The sequence below is a fragment of the Arachis stenosperma genome, chromosome 1 (genome assembly GCF_014773155.1).
Source record: "Arachis stenosperma cultivar V10309 chromosome 1, arast.V10309.gnm1.PFL2, whole genome shotgun sequence".
NCBI classification, from domain to species: domain Eukaryota; kingdom Viridiplantae; phylum Streptophyta; class Magnoliopsida; order Fabales; family Fabaceae; genus Arachis; species Arachis stenosperma.
Genome location: NC_080377.1, coordinates 99246165 through 99267022, shown reverse-complemented (window position 1 = coordinate 99267022; position 20858 = coordinate 99246165). Strand labels below are relative to the sequence as shown.

Sequence of the window (20858 nt, the reverse complement as noted above, 5' to 3'; positions counted from 1 at the left end):
AGCAGAGCTATCCAAAGACATCTTGGATAGTTCAGAGAGACCATCATAGAAAATACCTATGATGCTCCATTCAGAAAGCATGTCTGAGGGACATCTTCTGATTAATTGTTTGTATCTTTCCAAGCTTCATAGAGGGATTCTCCATCCTTCTGTCTGAAGGTTTGGACTTCCACTCTAAGCTTACTCCATCTTTGTGGTGGAAAGAACTTTGCCAAGAAGGCATTGACTAGCTTTTCCCAAGAGTCCAGGCTTTCTTTAGGTTGAGAATCCAACCATATTCTAGCTCTGTCTCTTACAGCAAAAGGGAATAGCATCAGTCTATAGACCTCAGGGTTAACCCCATTAGTCTTGACTGTGTCACAGATTTGCAAGAATTCAGCTAAAAACTGATGAGGATCTTCCATTGGAAGTCCATGGAACTTACAATTCTGTTGCATTAGAGAAACTAATTGAGGCTTAAGCTCAAAGTTGTTTGCTCCAATGGCAGGGATAGAGATGCTTCTCCCATAGAAGTCGGGAGTAGGTGCAGTAAAGTCACCCAGCACCTTCCTTGCATTGTTGGCATTGTTGTTGTTTTCGGCTGCCATGGGTTCTTCTTCTTGAAGAATTCGGTCAGGTCTCTAAAGAGAGTTGTGCTTTGGCTTCTCTTAGCTTTCTCTTCAAGGTCCTTTCGGGTTCAGGATCAGCTTCAACAAGAATGCCTTTGTCTCTGCTCTGCTCATATGAAAGAGAAGAGAAAAAGAAAATGTGGAATCCTCTATGTCACAGTATAGAGATTCCTTGAAATGTCAGAGGAAAAGAGAAATAGAAAGAAGAAGGAGAAGAAGAATTCGAACTTTAATGGGATAAGGTTCGAATCGTGCATTTAGAAGGAGTGGTACTCCATAAATAGAAGGATGTGAGAAGGAGGGAAGAGAATTTTCGAAAATTCAATCAAAAGATTTTGAAAACATTTTGAAAATTTGATTGATAATTTTCGAAAATTAAAAGTGAAAAAGAAATCAAGTGTTTTTTTGAAAAAGATTTTGAGATTAGAAGTTAAAAAGATTTGATTGGAAACTATTTTGAAAAAGATGTGTTTAAAAAGATTTGATTGAAAAGTTATGGTTTTAAAAAGATGTGATTGAGAAGATATGATTTGAAAACAATTTTAAAAGATATGATTTGAAAACAATTTGAAAAGATATGATTTAAAAAATTAATGACTTGCCTAACAAGAAAAGATATGATTCAAACATAAAACCTTTCTCAACAGAAAAGGTAACAAATTTGAGATGTTCAATCAAATCATTAATTGTTAGGAAGTATCTTTGAAAAAGGAAAGAAATTGATTTTGAAAACATTTGATTGAAAAGATATGATTTGAAAAAGATTTGGTTTTGAAAAACTTGAAAAAATTGATTTGAAAACAAAATCTTCCCCCTAGCACCATCCTGGCGTTAAACGCCCAGAATGGTATACATTCTGGCGTTTAACGCCCAAAATGCTACCTTTTTGGGCGTTAAACGCCCAACCAGGTACCCTGGCTGGCGTTTAAATGCCAGTCTGCCTTCTTCACTGGGCATTTTTGAATGCTCAGCTTTTTCTGTATAATTCCTCTGCAGTGTGTTCTGAATCTTCAATCCCTTGTATCATTGACTTGAAAAGACACAAATTAAAAATATTTTTGGATTTTTAATAATTAAAATGCAACAAGAATCAAATAACAATGCATGCAAGACACCAAACTTAGCAGTTTGTATACTACTGACACTAATGAACTGAAAATGCATATGAGACACAGAAACACTCAAGCCAAAAGAATTCAAAGATCAAAACAAAGAACTATATGCATGAATTCGAAAAATATAACAAAAACATGCATTTGACACCAAACTTAAGATGAGACTCTACACTCAAACAAGAAACATCAAATATTTTTGGGTTTTATGATTTTGCAATTTTTTGTGTTTTTCGAAAATTAAATAGAAAAAGAAGGTATCAAAATTCTTAATGAGAATTCCAGGAATCAGTGCAATGCTAGTCTAAGACTCCGGTCCAGGAATTAGACATGGCTTCACAGCCAGCCAAGCTTCCAAAGAAAGCTTCGGTCCAAAACACTAGACATGACCAAAGGTCAGCCAAGCCTTAGCAAATCACTGCTCCAAAAGCAAGATTGATACGAAATCAACAAGCTCTTGTGGTGATAAGTTGAAACCTCGGTCCAATCAGATTAGACATGGCTTCTCAGCCAGCCAGATTTCAACAAATCATCATGAAACTCTAGAATTCATCTTCAAGAATTTCGAAAAAAATACCTAATCTAAGCAACAAGATGAACCGTCAGTTGTCCAGCCTGAACAATCCGGGCAATAACACCAAAAAATTGATGTTGTTGCCGGATCTTGGCACTGATGTTACCAAAGGCTTGCTCAAAACTAGAACAATCCCCGGCAACAGCGCCAAAAACTTGGTGCGCGAAATTGTGAACTATACTTTTCACAACTCTCATAATCCCTGGTAATGGCTCCAAAAAACTTGGTGCGCTCAATACCATGGCATTACACAACTTTGCACAACTAACCAGCAAGTGCACTGGGTCGTCCAAGTAATAAACCTTACGTGAGTAAGGGTCGATCCCACGGAGATTGTTAGTATTGAAGCAAGCTATGGTCATCTTGTAAATCTTAGTCAGGCAAACTCAGATATATATGGTGATGAACGAAAATAACATAAAAGATAAAGATAGTGATACTTATGTAATTCATTGGTAGGAACTTCAGATAAGCGCATGAAGATGCCTTCCCTTCCGTCTCTCTGCTTTCCTACTGTCTTCATCCAACCCTTCTTACTCCTTTCCATGGCAAGCTCGTGTAGGGTTTCACTGTTGTCAGCAGCTACCTCCCATCCGCGCAGTGAAAGCTAATGCACACACTCTGTCACAGTGCTGCAATCACCGGTTTGGTTCCCTCCCCTACCGGAATAGAATAACTCTTTTGCGTCTGTCACTAACGCCCAGTAGGTTACAGGTTTGAAGCACGTCACAGTCATTCAATCATTGAATCCTACTCAGAATACCACAGACAAGGTTAGACCTTCCGGATTCTCTTGAATGCTGCCATCAGTTCTTGCCTATACCACGAAGACTCTGATCTCACGGAATGGCTGGCTCGTTTGTCAGGCGAGCACTCGGTTGTCAGGCGATCAACCATGCATCGTGCAATCAGAAATCCAAGAGATATTCACTAAGCCTCAAATGCGTGTAGAACAAGAATGGTTGTCAGTCACCTTGTTCATGAGTGAGAATGGTGATGGGCGTCAATCATCACCTTCATCATGTTGAAGAACAAGTGATATCTTGGTAAAAGAACAAGTGGAATTGAATGGAAGAACAATAGTAATTGCATTAATACTCGAGGTACAGCAGAGCTCCACACCTTAATCTATGGTGTGTAGAAACTCCACCGTTGAAAATACATAAGCATAAGGTCTAGGCATGGCCGAATGGCCAGCCTCCCAATGATCTAAGAACTAAAATGTCCAAAGATGATCTAGAGATCTAAAAGTGATCAAAAAGATTTTTTTACAATAGTCAAAGGTCCTACTTATAGAAAACTAGTAGCCTAGGGTGTACAGAAATGAGTAAATGACATAAAAATCCTCTTCCGGGCCCACTTGGTGTGTGCTTGGGCTGAGCAATGAAGCAATTTCGTGTAGAGACTCCCCTTGGAGTTAAACGCCAGCTTTAGTGCCAGTTTGGGCGTTTAACTCCCTATTAGGTGCCAGTTCCGGCGTTTAACGCTGGAATTTCTTGAGGTGACTTTGAACGCCGGTTTGGGCCATCAAATCTTGGGCAAAGTATGGACTATTATATATTGCTGGAAAGCCCAGGATGTCTACTTTCCAACGCCGTTGAGAGCGCGCCAATTGGGCTTCTGTAGCTCCAGAAAATCCGCTTCGAATGCAGGGAGGTCAGAATCCAACAGCATCTGCAGTCCTTTTTGGTCTCTGGATCAGATTTTTGCTCAGGTCCCTCAATTTCAGCCAGAAAATACCTGAAATCACAGAAAAACACACAAACTCATAGTAAAGTCCAGAAAAATGAATTTTAATTAAAAACTAATAAAAATATACTAAAAACTAACTATATCATATCAAAAAAATGATAAAAACAATGCCAAAAAATATACAAATTATCCGCTCATCAGCTATCCAAAGACATCTTGGATAGTTCAGAGAGACCATCATAGAAAATACCTATGATGCTCCATTCAGAAAGCATGTCAGAAGGACATTTTCTGATCAATTGTTTGTATCTTTCCCAAGCTTCATAGAGGGATTCTCCATCCTTTTGTCTGAAGGTTTGGACTTCCACTCTAAGCTTACTCAATTTTTGAGGTGGAAAGAACTTTGCCAAGAAGGCATTGACTAGCTTTTCCCATGAGTCCAGGCTTTCTTTAGGTTGTGAGTCCAACCATGTCCTAGCTCTGTCTCTTACAGCAAAAGGGAATAGCATAAGTCTGTAGACCTCAGGGTCTACCCCATTAGTCTTGACAGTGTCACAGATTTGCAAGAATTCAGCTAAAAACTGATGAGGATCTTCCAATGGAAGTCCATGAAACTTGCAATTCTGTTGCATTAGAGAAACTAATTGAGGCTTAAGCTCAAAGTTGTTTGCTCCAATGACAGGGATAGAGATGCTTCTCCCATAAAAGTCGGGAGTAGGTGCAGTAAAGTCACCCAGCACCTTCCTTGCATTGTTTGCATTGTTGTTGTTTTCGGCTGCGATGTCTTCTTCTTCTTTGAAGAATTCGGTTAGGTCCTCTATAGAGAATTGTGCCTTAGCTTCTCTTAGCTTTCGCTTCAAGGTCCTCTCAGGTTCAGGGTCAGCTTCAACAAGAATGCCTTTGTCTCTGCTCCTGCTCATATGAAAGAGAAGAGAACAAGAAAATGTGGAATCCTCTATGTCACAGTATAGAGATTCCTTGAGGTGTCAGAAGAACAGAAAAATAGAAGAAAGAAGGTAGAAGAATTCGAACTTGATCATATAGAGTTCGAATTGTGCATTGAGAAGGAGTGGTACTCCATAAATAAAAGGATGTGGGAAGAGGGGAAGAGAATTTTCGAAAATCAATTAAAAAGTTTTTAAAATCATTTTGAAAAATTGATTGATAATTTTCGAAAACTCAAAGTGGAAGAAGAATCAAGTGATTTTTGAAAAGGATTTTGAAATTAGAAGTCAAAAAGATTTGATTGAAAACTATTTTGAAAAAGATGAGGTTAAGAAGATATGATTGGTTAAAAAAAATGTGATTGAGAAGATATGATTTGAAAACAATTTTAAAAAGATTTGATTTTAAAAATTAATAACTTGGCTATCAAGAAAAGATATGATTCAAACATTAAACCTTTCTCAACAGAAAAGGCAACATACTTGAAATGTTCAATCAAATCATTAATTGTTAGCAAGTATCTTTGAAAAAGGAAAGAAATTGATTTTGAAAACATTTGATTGAAAAGATATGATTTGAAAAAGATTTGATTTTGAAAAACTTTGAAAACTTGAAAAAAAAATTGATTTGAAAACAAAATCCTCCCCCTTGTGCCATCCTGGCGTTAAACGCCCAGAATGGTATCCATTCTGGCGTTTAACGCCCAAAATGCTACCTTTTTGGGCGTTAAACGCCCAACCAGGTACCCTGGCTGGCGTTTAAATGCCAGTCTGTCCTTCTTCACTGGGCGTTTTGAACGCCCAGCTTTTTCTGTGTAATTCCTCTGCTGCATGTTCTGAATCTTCAGTTCCCTGTACTATTGACTTGAAAATAGAACCAAGATCAAATAAACAATACATGCAAGACACCAAACTTAAAATTAGACACTAGACTCAAACAAGAAACATAAAATATTTTTGGTTTTTATGATTTTGTAATTTTTTTTTGTGCTTTTTCGAAAATTATATGAAAAGAAAATAAAAGTTTCAAAATTCTCAATTTGGATTCCAGGAATCATTGCAATGTTAGTCTAAGACTCCGGTCCAGGAATTAGACATGGCTTCACAGCCAGCCAAGCTTTCAAAGAAAGCTTCGGTCCAAAACACTAGACATGGCCAATGGCCAGCCAAGCCTTAGCAGATCATTGCTCCAATAGCAAGATTGATAGAAATCAACAAGCTCTTGTGATGATAGGTTGAAACCTCGGTCCAATAAGATTAGACATGGCTTTATAGCCAGCCAGACTTCAAGAGATCATCAAAACACTCTCTCTCTCAAGCAACAAGATGAACCGTCAGTTGTCCATACACAAAACAATCCCCGGCAACGGCGCCAAAAACTTGGTGCGCGAAATTGTGATCACTACAACTTCGCACAACTAACCAGCAAGTGCACTGGGTCGTCCAAGTAATACCTTACGCGAGTAAGGGTCGATCCCACGGAGATTGTTGGTATGAAGCAAGCTATGGTCACCTTGTAAATCTCAGTCAGGCAGACTCAAATGGGTATAGTGATGTACGAATAAAGCATAAAGATAAAGATAGAGGTACTTATGTAATTCATTGGTAGGAACTTCAGATAAGCGTATGAAGATGCCTTCCCTTCCGTCTCTCTGCTTTCCTACTGTCTTCATCCAATCCTTCTTACTCCTTTCCATGGCAAGCTTATGTAGGGTTTCACCGTTGTCAGTGGCTACCTCCCATCCTCTCAGTGAAAATGTTCCTATGCTCTGTCACAGCATATGGCTAATCAGCTGTCGGTTCTCGGTCAGGCCAGAATAGAATCCATTGATTCTTTTGCGTCTGTCACTAACGCCCCGCCTGCTAGGAGTTTGAAGCACGTCACAGTCATTCAATCATTGAATCCTACTCAGAATACCACAGACAAGGTTAGACCTTCCGGATTCTCTTGAATGCCGCCATCAGTTCTTGCCTATACCACGAAGACTCTGATCTCACGGAATGGCTGGCTCGTTTGTCAGGCGAGCACTCGGTTGTCAGGCGATCAACCATGCATCGTGTATTAGGAATCTAAGAGATATTCACTAGAGCCTTGGTTGCTTGTAGAACAAAAGTGGTTGTCAGTCACCTTGTTCATAAGTGAGAATGATGATGAGTGTCATGGATCATCACATTCATCAAGTTGAAGAACAAGTGATATCTTGGACAAAGAACAAGCGGAATTGAATAGAAGAACAATAGTAATTGCATTAATACTCGAGGTACAGCAGAGCTCCACACTTTAATCTATGGTGTGTAGAAACTCCACCGTTGAAAATACATAAGAACAAGGTCTAGGCATGGCCGAATGGCCAGCCTCCCCCAAAGAGGGTTTAATCATCAACGCATGATCAAAAGATAAAATTACAATAGCAAAAGGTCCTACTTATAGAAAACTAGTAGCCTAGGGTGTACAAAGATGAGTAAATGACATAAAAATCCACTTCCGGGCCCACTTGGTGTGTGCTTGGGCTGAGCAAATGAAGCATTTTCGTGTAGAGACTCCTCTTTGAGTTAAACGCCAGCTTTGGTGCCAGTTTGGGCGTTTAACTCCCATTTAGGTGCCAGTTCCGGCGTTTAACGCTGGAATTTCTGTAGGTGACTTTGAACGCCGGTTTGGGCCATCAAATCTTGGGCAAAGTATGGACTATCATATATTGCTGGAAAGCCCAGGATGTCTACTTTCCAACGCCGTTGAGAGCGCGCCAATTGAGCTTCTGTAGCTCCAGAAAATCCACTTCGAGTGCAGGGAGGTCAGAATCCAACAGCATCTGCAGTCCTTTTGAGTCTCTGGATCAGATTTTTGCTCAGATCCCTCAATTTCAGCCAGAAAATACCTGAAATCACAGAAAAACACACAAACTCATAGTAAAGTCCAGAAAAGTGAATTTTAACTAAAAACTAATAAAAATATAATAAAAACTAACTAAAAGATACTAAAAACATACTAAAAACAATGCCAAAAAGGGTACAAATTATCCGCTCATCAGTTGCATTGCACATAGGGGCGCGCACATGCACAGTACACGGACGCGCCGATGGTGGCACATGACCCACTTAATGCAACCTGTGGCCAGCGATTTTAGAAGCCTTGTGGGCCCAATCCAACTCATTTCTGATGCTATTTAAGCCAAGGATTGAAGGGGGAATGAACATACTCTCATACTTTGGAAGTTAGTTACCATTAGTCATAGTTTAGTTTTAGAAGTAGTTTCTAGAGAGAGAAGCTCTCACTTCTCTCTAGGATTAGGATTAGGATTAGGTTTAATTCTTAGATCTAGATTTTAATCTTTGCTTTCTTCCACTTCTATCTCTCAATTCTTTGTTGCTACATTCATCTTCTTCTATTCTTTTGGTGTAATCTCTTTTATGTTGTTCTTGTGTTTTGTTGTAGATCTACTTTTGTTTCTTCCTTTTTCTTTCAATTCAATAAGAGGTAATTCATGTAGAACTTGTTTCCTTTAATTGTTGTTGTTAATTCTTTACATTTGATTGTTGTTAGATTTTATTCTTGTTGTTGATTTACTATGCTTTCCTTTTATGCATTCCAAGTGTTTGATGAAATGCTTGGTTGGATTTTAGAGTAGAATTTTATGTTCTTGGCTTGGAAAGGTAACTTAGGAACTCTTGAGTTACTAATGTCCAAGTAATTGATGATTGGGATCCATTGACTCTACTTCTCACTAATTGAATTAGTGGAGAGTTAGGACTTATGGACTAGGATTGATATAGCTCATTTGACTTTCCTTTACTACTAGTTAGAGGATGACTTAGTGAGATTAATCCTTGCCAATTCTCATATTGTGGTTAGTAATTAGGATAGAGATTCTTGACCACCAACCCTTGCCAAGACCTTTTTTGCCATTAGTTTACTTTTTAGCATTTAACTTCCATGTTTCTTACCAAAACCCCAAAAATAACTCAAAACCAATAACAAGACACTTTATTGTAAATCCTAGGGAGAACTATCTGAGGTTTAAATACTTCGGTTTATAGATTTTAGGGGTTTGTACTTGTGACAAACAAATTTTTGCCTGAAAGGATTATTGTTGGTTTAGAGACTATACTTCAATGAGATTTCATTTGTGAAATTCTAAACCGTCAAAAAATCCAATCATCATTGCTTGAACCCTAGTGATTTTGGTGCTCTTATCCTTAGTTGTTCCCAATAGTTGTGTGGAGGAAAATATATCCCCTGAGGTATCTCAGGGATTTCTTGATGAGAGAATTCCTCATGCTCTCTTGATGTGTAGTCAAATGCTCTTCTACTGAGCTTTGGACCCTTGAGATAAATCTCTCCATCTTCCATGACTTGGAGGTGGAAAAATTTTTTGTCTTCCCTTTTCTCTTTTTTTTTTTGAGGTTTCTCTGGCCTTAGGTGCCATCAATGGTTATGGAAAAACAAAAAAGCTATGCTTTTACCACACCAAACTTAGAATGTTGCTCGCCCTTGAGCAAAGAAGAAAAAATGGAAGGAGAAGAAAATATGGAGGAGAGGGAGAGATGTGTATGTTTCGGCCATATGGGAGGGATTGGGTAGGGAAGAGATGGATGGATGTGAGTGGTGAAGAGGTGATGGGGAAGAGAGATTGAGGTGATTGGTGAAGAAGAGAGAAGGAGAGTTGAGGTAGGTGGGGATCCTGTGGGGTCCACAGATCCTGAGGTGTCAAGGATTTTCATCCCTGCACCAATGAGGCGTGTAAAATGCCCTCTGCATGCAATCCTGGCATTTAATGCCAGATTGGTGCTTGTTTCTGGCGTTGAACGCCAGCTCTAAGCTTGTTCTGGGCGTTCAACGCCCATCTGCAGCATGTTTCTGGCGTTGAACGCCAGCTTTCCTAAGTGTGCAATCCTAGTGTTTAAACGCCAGATTGCTGCATGTTTCTGGCGTTCAGCGCCAGATCCATGCTCTGTTTTGGTGTTGAACGCCAGTAAGTCCTTCCTCCAGGGTGTGATTTTTCTTCTGCTATTTTTGATTCTATTTTTAATTTTAGTATTTTTTTCGTGACTTCACATGATCATGAACCTAATAAAACATAAAAGAATAATAAAAATAAAATAAAATTAGATAAATAAAAATTGGGTTGCCTCCCAATAAGCGCTTCTTTAATGTCAATAGCTTGACAGTGGGCTCTTATGGAGCCTCACAGGTGATTAGGTCAATGTTGTATAGTCCCAACACCAAACTTAGAGTTTGGATGTGGGGATTCAACACCAAACTTAGAATTTGACTGTAGCCTCTCAACACCAAACTTAGAGTTTGATTGTGGGGGCTTTGTTTGACTCTGTATTGAGAGAAGCTTCTCATGCTTCCTCTCCATTGTTAAAGAAGAAGACCCTTGAGCCTTAAACACAAGGTAGTCCCCATTCAATTGAAGGACTAATTCTCCTCTTTTATCATCTATTACAGCTCCTGCTGTGGCTAGGAAAGGTCTTCCAAGGATGATGCATTCATCCTCCTCCTTCCTAGTGTCTAAGATTATGAAATCAGCAGGGATGTAAAGGCCTTCAACCTTTACCAACACGTCCTCTACCAATCCATAAGCTTGTCTTACGACTTGTCTGCCATTTGCAATGAAAATATGGCAGGCTGTACCTCAATAATCCCCAGCTTCTCCATTACAGAGAGCGGCATAAGATTTATGCCTGATCCCAGGTCACACAAAGCTTTTTCAAAGATCATGGTGCCTATGGTGCAGGGTATTACGAATTTGCTAGGATCTTGTCTCTTTTAAGGTAAAGTTTGTTGAACCCATGTATCTAGTTCACTGATGAGCAAGGGAGGTTCACCTTCCCAAGTCTCATTACCAAATAACTTGGCATTCAGCTTTATGATAGCTCCTAAATATTGAGCAACTTGCTCTCCAGTTACATCTTCATCCTCTTCAGAGGAAGAATAGTCTTCAGAGCTCATGAATGGCAGAAGGAGGTTTAATGGGATCTCTATGGTCTCTATATGAGCCTCAGATTCCCTTGGGTCCTCAATAGGAATCTCCTTCTTACTTAAGAGACGTCCCATGAGGTCTTCCTCATTGGGATTCACGTCTTCTCCTTCCTCTCTAGGTTTGGCCATATTGATTATATTAATGGCCTTGCACTCTCTTTTTGGATTCTCTTCAGTATTGCTTAGGAGAGTACTAGGAGGAGTTTTAGTGATTTTCTTACTCAGCTGGCCCACTTGTGCCTCCAGATTTCTAATGGAGGACCTTGTTTCACTCATGAAACTTAAAGTGGCCTTAGACAGATCAGAGACTAGGTTTGCTAAGTTAGAGGTGCTCTGTTCAGAATTCTCTATCTGTTGCTGAGAAGATGATGGATAAGGCTTGATATTGCTGAGCCTATTTCTCCCACCATTATTAAAGCCTTGTTGAGGCTTTTATTGATCCTTTCATGAGAAATTTGGATGATTTCTCCATGATGAATTATAGGTGTTTCCATAAGGTTCACCCATGTAATTTACCTCTGCCAGTGCAGGGTTCTCAGGATCATAAGCTTCTTCTTCAGAAGATGCCTCTTTAGTACTGTTGGAAGCATTTTGCCATCCATTCAGACTTTGAGAAATCATGTTAACTTGCTGAGTCAACATTTTGTTCTGAGCCAATATGGCATTCAGAGCATCAATTTCAAGAACTCCATTCCTTTGAGGCATCCCATTATTCACGAAATTCCTCTCAGAAGTGAACATGAACTGGTTATTTGCAACCATGTCAATAAGTTCTTGAGCTTCTGCAGGCGTTTTCTTTAGGTGAATGGATCCACCTGTAGAATGGTCCAGTGACATCTTAGAGAACACAGATAGACCATAATAGAATATATCTATCATGGTCCATTCTGAAAACATGTCAGAAGGACATCTTTTGGTCATCTGCTTGTATCTTTCCCAAGCTTCATAGAGGGATTCACCATCTTTTTGTTTGAAGGTCTGAATATCCACTCTAAGCTTGCTCAGCTTTTGAGAAGGAAAGAACTTAGCCAAGAAGGCCGTGACCAGCTTATCCCAGGAGTCCAGGCTATCTTTAGGTTGAGAGTCTAACCATGCTCTAGCTCTGTCTCTTACAGCAAAAGGGAAAAGCATGAGCCTATAGACTTCAGGATCTACTCCATTAGTCTTAACAGTCTCACAGATCTGCAAGAACTCAGTTAAGAACTGGTAGAGATCTTCTGATGGAAGTCCATGAAACTTGCAGTTCTGTTGCATCAGAGCAACTAATTGAGGTTTCAGCTCAAAATTGTTTGCTCCAATGGCAGGAATTGAGATGCTTCTTCCATCAAACTTGGACGTAGGTGCAGTATAATCACCAAGCATCCTTCTTGCAGTATTGTTGTTGGGTTCGGCTGCCATCTCCTTTTCTTGTTCGAAAATTTCAGCAAGGTTGTCTCTGGATTGTTGTAATTTAGCTTCTCTTAGTTTCCTCTTCAGAGTCCTTTCAGGTTCTGGATCAGCTTCAACAAGAATGCCTTTTTCCTTGTTCCTTCTCATATGAAGGAGAAGAGAACAGAAAAAGAAGAGGAATCCTCTATGTTACAGTAAAGAGGTTCCTTATTGTTAGTAGAAGAAGAAAGGGAATAAAGAAAGGAGAATCCAAACACAAGGGTGAGGATAGGGGCAGTGATTTGAGATGAAGAAAAGTGTTAGTAAATGAATGAATAAATAGAATAAGATGAGAGAGAAGTTTTCGAAAATAATTTTGAAAAGGAGTCAATGATTTTCGAAAATTAAGTTAAGAAATAAAATTAAAATTAAAATTTAAAACAATTAATTAATTAAAAAGAATTTTTGAAAAAGAGGGAGGTATTTTTGAAAATTAGAGAGAGAAAAGTTGTTAGGTGGTTTTGAAAAAGATAAGAAACAAACAAAAAGTTAATTAGTTAGTTGAAAAAGATTTAAAAATCAAATTTGAAAAGATAAGAAGGTAAGAGGTTAGAAAAGATATTTTAAAATCAAATTTTTGAAAAAGATATGATATAAAAGATATGATTAAAAAGAAATTTTTTTTTAAAATTAAAATTGATTACTTGACTAACAAGAAACCAAAAGATAAGATTCTAGAATTTAAAGATTGAACCTTTCTTAACAAGAAAGTAACAAACTTCAAATTTTTGAATCAATCATATTAATTATTAGTTAAGTTTCAAAAATAAAAATAAAATTAAGAAAAATATTTTTGAAAAATATTTTAAAGAATTTTCGAAAATTAATAAGAAAAATGAAAAAGATTTAATTTTTGAAAAGGTTTTAAAAAGATAAGATTTTTAAAATTTGAAAATTTGACTTGACTTACAAGAAACAACTAATTTTAAAAATTTTTGACTAAGTCAACCCAAATTTTCGAAATTTTGAGAGAAAAAAGGAAAAGATATTTTTTATTTTAAAATTTTTAATGATGAGAGATAAAAACAACAAAAATGACTCACAACATGAAAATTATGAATCAAAACACATGATGCATGCAAGAACACTATGAATGTCAAGATGAACACCAAGAACACTTTGAAGATCATGATGAACATCCGGAACATATTTTTGAAAATTTTTTGATGCAAAGACAACATGCAAGACACCAAACATAGAAATCTTTAATGCTTAGACAATATGAATGCAAAGATGCACATGAAAAACAATAAAAGACACAAAGCAAGAAAACATCAAGATCAAACAAGAAGACTTACCTAGAACAACTTGAAGATCATGAAGAACACTATGAATGCATGAATTTTCGAAAATTGCAAGAACAATATGAATATGCAATTGACACCAAACTTAAAACATGACACAGTACTCAAACAAGAAACACAAAATATTTTTGATTTTTTTCGATTTTATATATATATATATTTTTTAGATTTTACTTTGTATTTTTCGAGAAACATATAGGAAAAAGAAAATAAGAAATTCAAAATTTTTAAGTAGAATTCCAGGAATCTTTCAATGTTTAGCTTAAAGCTCCGATCCAGGAATTGGACATGGCTTAACAGCTAGCCAAGCTTTAGCATACATAGTTCAAGCATGTGAAGAGGAAGCCTCAGTTCAAAAGAAATTGGATATGGCTTTACAGCCAGCTTGGATTCAACATGCTTCATGAAACTCTAGAATCCATTCTTAAAAGTTTTGAAGCCATAGAATAATTTATTTTTATTAAAATTTTTTCGAAAATAGGGATAAATTATTTTTTGAAAAATTTTTGAAAATAAAACGAAAAAGAAAATTACCTAATCTGAGCAACAAGATGAACCATCAGTTGTCCATACTCGAACAATCCCCGGCAACGGCACCAAAAACTTGGTGCACAAAATTGTGATCAATAACAATGGCACCAATGAACTTGGTAGCGCTCTCAAATGTGAATCACACTTAGTCACAACTCCGCACAACTAACCAGCAAGTGCACTGAGTCGTCCAAGTAATACCTTACGTGAGTAAGGGTCGATCCCACAGAGATTGTTGGTATGAAGCAAGCTATAGTCATCTTGTAAATCTCAGTCAGGGGGATAGTAAATGTTATGGAGTTTTCGAATAATAAATAAAGCAGAAAATAAAGATAGAAATACTTATGTAAATCATTAGTGGGAATTTCAGATAGGCGTATGAAGATGCTATGCTCCTTTTGAATCTCTGCTTTCTTACTGCCTTCATCCAATCCTTTTTACTCCTTTCCATGGCAAGCTGTATGTAAGGCATCACTGTTGTCAATGGTTACATCCCATCCTCTCAGTGAAAAAGGTCCAAATGCTCTGTCACGACATGGCTAATCATCTGTCGGTTCTCGATCATGTTGGAATAGAATCCCTTGATTCTTTTGCGTTTGTCATCACGCCCAACAATCGCGAGTTTGAAGCTCGTCACAGTCATTCAATCCCTGAATCCTACTCGGAATACCACATACAAGGTTTAGAATTTCCAGATTCTCATGAATGCCGCCATCAATCTAGCATATACCACGAAGATTCTGATAAAGGAATCCAAGAGATATGCGCCCGGTCTAAGGTAGAACGGAAGTGGTTGTCAGTCACGTGTTCATAGGTGAGAATGATGATGAGTGTCACAGATCATCACATTCATCATGGTGAAGTGCAACAAATATCTTAGAATAGGAATAAACTGAATTGAATAGAAAATAGTAGTAATTGCATTAAAACTCGAGGTACAGTAGAGCTCCACACCCTTAATCTATGGTGTGTAGAAACTCCACCGTTGAAAATACATAAGTGATGAAGGTCCAGGCATGGCCGAATGGCCAGCCCCCAAAATGTGATATGAATTCGAAAATAAGGAGAAGGACCAGATATGTGGTCAAAAGACACTGAATACAATAGTAAAATGTTCTATTTATACTAGACTAGCTACTAGGGTTTACAGAAGTAAGTAATTGATGTAGAAATCCACTTCCGGGGCCCACTTGGTGTGTGCTTGGGCTGAGCTTGAGCTTTACACGTGCAAAGGCTTCTTTTGGAGTTGAACGTTGGAGCACGAAATTGCAATCACACTTTTGCAATCCGCACAACTAACCAGCAAGTGCACTGGGTCGTCCAAGTAATACCTTACGTGAGTAAGGGTCGATCCCACGGAGATTATTGGTTTGAAGCAAGCTATGTTTATTTTATTATTCTTAGTCAGGATTTCAATTAAAATTATCAGTTTGAATTATTAGAAAAATAAAGGAGCGTGAATTAATTACTTGTAATGCAGTAATGGAGAATATATTGGGGTTTTGGAGATGCTTTGTCCTCTGAATCCCTGCAATGTAATATTCAACTCAATAACATAATTGCAAAGTTCCTTCCATGGCAAGCTCTATGTAGGGTGTCACCGTTGTCAATGGCTACTTCCCATCCTCTCAGTGAAAATGGTCCAAATGCTCTGTCACAGCACGGCTAATCATTTGTCGGTTCTCAATCAGGTTGGAATAGAATCCAATGATTCTTTTGCGTCTGTCACTAACACCCAGCCTTCAGGAGTTTGAAGCTCGTCACAGTCATTCAATTCCGGAATCCTACTAGGAATACCACAGACAAGGTTTAGACTTTCCGGATTCTCATGAATGCCGCCATCAATCTAGCTTATACCACGAAGATTCTGATTAAGGAATCTGAGAGATACTCATTCAATCTGATGTAGAACGGAGGTGGTTGTCAGACACACGTTCATGGAGTGAGGAAGGTGATGAGTGTCACGGATCATCACCTTCTCCCTAATTAAGCGCGAATGAACATCTTAGATAGGAACACGCATATGTGAATGGAAAAATATAAGTAATTGCATTAATTCATCGAGACGCTGTAGAGCTCCTTACCCCCAACAATGGAGTTTAGAGACTCATGCCATCAAAGAGTGTATAATTCAGATCTAAAATGTCATAAGGTACAAAATAAGTCTCTAAAAGTTGTTTAAATAGTAAACTAGTAACCTAGGTTTACAGAATATGAGTAAACTAAGATAATTGGTGCAGAAATCCACTTCTGGAGCCCACTTGGTGTGTGCTGGGGCTGAGACTTAAGCCTCTCACGTGCTTGGACTGTTTCTGGAGTTGAACGCCAGGTTGTAACGTGTTTTGGGCGTTGAACTCCAACGTGTAACCTGTTTCTGGCGCTGGACGCCAGACTGCAACATGGAACTGGCGTTGAACGCCAGTTTACGTCATCTATCTTTGCGCAAAGTATGAACTATTATATATTGCTGGAAAGCCCTGGATGTCTACTTTCTAACCAAATTGAGAGCGCGTCATTTGGACTCCTGTAGCTCCAAAAAATTCATTCCGAGTGCAGGGAGGTCAGGATCCAACAGCATCAGCAGTCCTTTCTCAGCCTAACTCAGATTTTTGCTCAGCTCCCTCAATTTCAGCCAGAAAATACCTGAAATCACAAAAAAACACACAAACTCATAGTAAAGTCCAGAAATATGATTTTTGCCTAAAAACTAATAATATTCTACTAAAAACTAATTAAAACATGCTAAAATCTACATGAAATTACCACCAAAAAGCGTATAAAATATCCGCTCATCACAACAGCAAACTTAAAATTGTTGCTTGTCCCCAAGCAACTAGATGAAAAAAATAGGATAAAAAGAATTTAAAGAGTAATAAAATCTCCGAGTTTCAAGTGAAGCTCAGATTCTAATTTAGATGAGTGGGGCTAGTAGCTTTTTGTTTCTGAACAGTTTTGGCATCTCCCTTTATCCTTTGAAATTCAGAATGATTGGCATCCATAGGAACTCAGAATTCAGATAGTATTATTGATTCTCCTAGTGTAGTATGTTGATTCTTGAACACAATTACTTTATGAGTCTTGGTCGTGGCCCTAAGCACTTTGTTTTTCAGTATTACCACCGGATACATAAATGCCACAGACACATGACTGGGTGAACCTTTTCAGATTGTGACTCAGCTTTGCTAAAGTCCCCAGTTAGAGGTGTCCAGAGCTCTTAAGCACACTCTTTTTGCTTTGGATCACGACTTTAACCACTCAGTTTCAAGCTTTTCACTTGGACCTACATGCCACAAGCACATGGTTAGGGACAGCTTGATTTAGTCGCTTAGGCCTGGAATTACTTCCTTGGGCCCTCCTATCCACTGATGCTCAAAGCCTTGGATCCTTTTCTCCCTTGCCTTTTGGTTTTAAGGGCTATTGTCTTTTTCTTTTTCTTGATCCAATGATTTCTTGTAAATTTTTTTTTCACTGTTTTTTTTTTTGCTTCAAGAATCAAATTCATGATTTTTCAGATCATCAATAATATTTTTCGTGATCCTCATTCTTTCAGGAGCCAACATTCGTAAAATTCAGGATAAAATATGCACTGTTCAAGCATTCATTCAGAGAACAAAAAGTATTGCCACTACATATAATTAATTATAATTTTTATTATTAAGAACTCGAAAAATATAAATTACTTCTTTATTCTAAAAATCTACTATTTTATTCATGTCTGATGATGATGAGAAAAATAAATTATAACTTAATTGGAAATAAAACCAGAATAGATATGCTAATTACTACTACTACTACTGTATAACTTCTAAGGTAAATTCCTATAATAACACTATCATAGAGTTAAAGCTAAAATTAGAACTCAACAACCTGTATTTTGGGAAGTGGATGTTCCTCTGATTTGTGGGGTGCTTGGTCCTTCAAGGATTAATTTCTGGTGCTTCAGCTCCCTTAAGTCACGCCCTTGCTCTTCTTGTTCCCTAAGCAATTTGCAAAGCATGCTACTTTGATTGTTCTGTTCTTCCTTTATTTGGTTCATAGCTTCTTGCAACTTGGAAACAGATGCCTCAAGATGTTCCCAATATTCGAATTGAGGAAGTTCTGGGAGGAATTCTTGTGCTCTCCTCTTGATTGGATCATCTTGCAATTGTTGTCTTTCCATTGATAATTTAGTAATTGGCCTCTCAACTGAGATGTACTCAGTTATCCCCATCCTCACTCCAGCATCTTTGCAGAGCATAGAAATTAAGCTTGGATAGGCCAACTTGGCATCTTTGGAGTTCTTGTTTGCTATTTTGTAGAGTTCACAAGAGATTAGTTGATGAACTTCTACTTCACTTCCCAACATGATGCAGTGAATCATCACTGCTCTTTTGACAGTAACTTCAGAACGGTTGCTGGTGGGCAATATAGAACGCCCAATGAAGTCCAGCCAGCCTCTGGCAACTGGTTTGAGATCTTCTCTCTTGAGTTGATTTGGGATGCCAGTGGTGCTGGTGGTCCACCTGCCTCCAGAGATGCATATATCCTCTAGAATCTTGTCCAGGCCTTTCTTTACCCTCATCATTCTCCTATTAAAGGAGTCTGGGTCATCTTTCAGTTGAGGAAGCTTAAAGATCTCCCTAATTTTGTCAAGATGGATTTGAACAATCTTTCCTCTGACTAAGGTCCGATGGTCATAGAGGGCAGCTCCAATCATTCTTTGCCTGTCTGTCTGCCACAGATTAGCATAGAACTCCTGAACCATATTCCTTCCCACTTTTGTTTCAGAATTAGCTAGGATTTCCCAGTTCCTGTTTCGAATTTGTTCTTGGATCTCCGGATATTCATCTTCTTTCAGATCGAACTTGACTTCCGGGATCACTGATCTTAGACCCATTATTTTGTAGTAATGGTCTAAATGTTCTTTAGTCAAGAACTTCCCTTGATTCCAAAGTGGTTTTGGAATACTCTCTTTCTTGCCTCTTGGGGTGGGTTGTTTTCCTTTAGGGTCCATGATCTTAGTGATTACGGATAAACACACCAAACTTAGAGGTTTGCTTGTGCTCAAGCAAAAGAAAAGAAAGGAGAGGGATAGGAGGAGAGCAAGTATGGAATGAGGAATGATGAGAGGGGCGCCGAAGTGGATATAAAGGGAGGGGGTGGGTTTTCGAAAATAAGAAAAAGATATAAGATAAAAGATATGATTTATAAAAGATAAATATGATAAGAAAAAGATATAATTTTAAAAGATATGAATGATATTTAAAAATAAATCTGAATTTTTTTAATTTGAAAAAGATTTTAAAGATAATTAAGTTTTGAAAAATGGAAAAAGAGTTGGATTGGATTGGAAAAAGGTTTATGTTTATGTATGAAGATATCTTATTTTTGAGAAAGGGATTTTAGAAACTAGAGTTTTTAGAAAATTTTTTTTTTGAAATTAAAGGATGACATTTTGAAACACGTTTATGCAAGAAATCATGAATTGAAACATAAAAATTTAGAAAATTTGTAAAGAAAAACGAATTTTACCTCCTCCCCACTATCCTGGCGTTAAACGCCCAAATGCTGCATGTTTTGGGCGTTTAACGCCCAATTGCTGCTTCTCCTAGGCGTTCAACACCCAGCTGTTGCTTCTTTCTGGCGTTGAACGCCAGGAAGTCCTTTGTCACTGGGCGTTTTTCGAAACGCCCAGGATGCTGTAATTCTGGCGTTAAACGCCCAGAAGGAGCTTCTTTCTGGCGTTCAATGCCCAGAAGATGCTCCTTTCTGGCGTTCAACGCCCAGATGACTATCCTTACTGGCGTTGAACGCCCAGTGGATGCTTCTTTTGGGCGTTCAACGCCCAAAACGTTTCTTATTAGCTTTTTTATGCCAGTGAGCTTCTAACTTCCCTTGTAACTCTGTGAATTCAAGCAATTGCTATTCTACCTTTTGAAAACACTTTGACATATACCTGTAAAAATTTAACAAAAACAAATAAAATTAAATTTTGTAAATGGCTGGGTTGGCTGCCAGCAAGCGCTTCTTTATTGTCCTTAGCTGGACTATTACTGAGCTCTAATCAAGTCTCAGTTTTGAGCATTCTTGCTCAAAATTACTTTCAAGATAATGTTTAACTCTCTGTCCATTAACAATGAACTTTTTGTTAGAGTTATTATCCTGAAGCTCTACGTATCCATATGGTGATACACTTGTAATCACATATGGACCTCTCCACCAGGATTTTAGTTTCCCGGGGAATAATTTGAGCCTAGAATTAAATAGCAGAACTTTCTGCCCTGGCTCAAAGACTCTGGATGACAATTTCTTATCATGCCATCTTTTTGCTTTCTCTTTGTATATTTTTGCATTCTCGAAAGCATTGAGTCTAAATTCCTCTAGCTCATTTAACTGGAGCAATCTTTTTTCTCCAGCTAACTTGGCATCAAGGTTCAGGAATCTGGTTGCCCAGTAGGCTTTATGTTCCAGTTCCACTGGCAAGTGACATGCCTTTCCATACACAAGCTGGTATGGAGAGGTCCCTATAGGGGTCTTGAATGCTGTTCTGTATGCCCACAGAGCATCATCCAAGCTTCTTGCCCAATCCCTTCTACGGTTAATTACAGTCCGTTCCAGGATTCTTTTGAGTTTTCTATTTGAGACTTCAGCCTGCCCATTTGTCTGTGGGTGATATGGAGTGGCCACCCTGTGGCTAACTCCA

General features: G+C 38.2%; 2 non-coding genes across 2 annotated transcripts; both read left to right on the top strand.

Annotated features, from left to right (window-relative positions):
• The first annotated feature begins 4255 nt into the window (after positions 1–4255).
• LOC130947883 (small nucleolar RNA R71) lies at positions 4256–4363 on the top strand. Its single transcript, XR_009072850.1, has one exon. It is a non-coding gene; the product is annotated as a small nucleolar RNA R71 (small nucleolar RNA).
• Positions 4364–11808: 7445 nt separating this feature from the next.
• LOC130954571 (small nucleolar RNA R71) lies at positions 11809–11912 on the top strand. Its single transcript, XR_009076356.1, has one exon. It is a non-coding gene; the product is annotated as a small nucleolar RNA R71 (small nucleolar RNA).
• Positions 11913–20858: the final 8946 nt, after the last annotated feature.